Source organism: Dipteris shenzhenensis, chromosome 4 (genome assembly GCF_047967505.1).
Source record: "Dipteris shenzhenensis isolate YYH24624 ecotype China chromosome 4, Dip_SZ_1.0, whole genome shotgun sequence".
Classification (NCBI taxonomy): domain Eukaryota; kingdom Viridiplantae; phylum Streptophyta; class Polypodiopsida; order Gleicheniales; family Dipteridaceae; genus Dipteris; species Dipteris shenzhenensis.
In genome coordinates this window covers 39,324,262-39,326,316 of record NC_141599.1, presented here as the reverse complement: position 1 = coordinate 39,326,316, position 2,055 = coordinate 39,324,262, and the positions used below count along the sequence as shown (strand labels likewise).

At 50.5% G+C, this 2,055-nt stretch overlaps 1 pseudogene; it reads right to left on the bottom strand.

Moving 5' to 3' along the window:
- Positions 1 to 201: 201 nt before the first annotated feature.
- LOC147902836 (cytochrome P450 CYP736A12 pseudogene) lies at positions 202 to 1,813 on the bottom strand (annotated as a pseudogene).
- Positions 1,814 to 2,055: the final 242 nt, after the last annotated feature.

Below are 2,055 nucleotides of genomic sequence, written 5' to 3'. Positions count from 1 at the left end.
AAAGCCAATTGTAAAACTTAGGGGTGCTCTAGCGTCTTGATACAACGTCTAGGGAACGTGAAAAGCGTCTTGTACTCTAGCTTCTTTGTACAACTTATATTTTGGTACAAATCTAAAACTTGGGGTACTCTAGCTTCTTGGTACAACTGTAAACTTGAGCGGAAGTTGAGAAAAACTCCTCATCCACCCAGTTACGCCCCCTCATGAAGCGTGGTAAACACGGGGAGGCAATCTTGGGGTGGCGATGGCCACCAGAGGCTTAATCAGGCGGGTGGCAAGCCCAAACTTCTCAGACATATCCAAATCAAATTCCTCAGTATCTGTATTACTTTGCCCTGGAAGTGCCCAATCGAACGCATGCACCAAACACCCCACCGCCTGCTGAACGTTCATCAGCCCCAAGCTCATCCCCGGACACCCTCTCCTCCCTGCCCCGAACGGCAGTAGCTGGAAATGCTGCCCCCTCACATCCACCTCGCTCCCCTCGAACCTCTCCGGCCAGAACTCCATTGGCTTCTCCGGCCATGCACTCGTATCCCTCGCTACCGCCCACACATTCACAATCGCCCTCGTCTTCGCAGGTATGTCGAATCCTGCAATCCGGCATGGCTTCGTGGACTCGTGTGGGATCATTAACGGCCCTACTGGATGCAGCCTCATCGTCTCCTTCACCACCGCCCGCAAATATGGCAGTTGGGCGATGTCGGATTCCTCCATCCGACGTTCCTTGCCCACTACTGTGTCTATCTCTTCCTGGAGCTTTCTCATGATCTTTGGTTTTCTCAAAAGCTCAGTCATTGCCCATTCAACTGTCACGGCTGTCGTGTCCGATCCACCCGCAAACATATCCTGATCAATTCAAACAGACCGATCAATTCAAACTATGAGAGCTACCAACGTGGAGATGAACCGAGAACCATAGGAGCGGCTAAGTAAATACCATAATGACTGCTTTGATGTTGTCATCCGTTAACCGGGATTCTGCCTGGCTTTCTTCACCCGAAATGGACATCAGCACGTCCAGTAAGTGTTGATCGCTCCGATCTGGCTCGCAAGTGGCACGCCGTTGATTGATTATTCCTTGCAACAACGTATCCATACGGGCTGCAAGCTTCTTCATCCGGCGTATATAGCCTTGCAAATCCATCCATTGCAACCACGGAACAAAGTCGCCGATATTAAATGCCGCATTTATCCATAGCAGCTCTTCAAGAATCTGTCGAACGTCAATGGACGAATCAAGTTGGCAGAGCGAAGCCAATTCCGAGAAACGTTTCCCGAACGTCATTCTGGAGACGACATTGTTGCTCATGGTCAGAACTCTGGACACGACCGTTATCTCTTGTCCTGCAACGCTGGCTTCCCTAATCGATTGCAGTAGGCGATCTACTTCTTCCTTCCGTACTGGCCTGAACGCCTCCATACGTTTGGCACTGAAAAGTTCCATGACACAGATTTGGCGGACTTGTCGCCAATAAGGGCCGTAAGGAGCCCAAGCGATATCCGTGCGATTATAGTGAGTGTAGACTGCCGACGTTGTATGTGGGCGGGAAGCAAAGACAAGATCCTGGTTCTGGAGGATTTCTCTGGCCATGCTGGGAGAAGAGGCGACGATGGTAGGGATGGAACCCAAGCGCAAGTACATCAAGGGGCCATGGATGCGAGAAAGTTGATAAAGGGCCTGGTGGGGGAGCTCGCCGAGCAAGTGGAGGTGACCGAGGAAGGGCAAGGAGGTCGGCGAGGGAGGCAGGTGGGCAGTTGCATGTTGAGAGACCAATTTTCTCCAGATAACAAGAATCGAGAGGAAGGCCATGATACAGCAAAGGCAGACAGAGAAGAAGCTGGGTGGCGTACCATTGAGCAAAGCTTGGATTGACTCCATGCTCATCTCTGATAGCTCAAGACCTGAGAGATGACTTGATAGACTTGATAGCTCAAAACTTGGGAGATGACGTTGATAGCACAAGACCTGAGAGATGACTTGATAGACTTGATAGCTCAAAACTTGGGAGATGACGTTCATAAGTTGCTCTTTTTATGCTAAACAAGTTCACA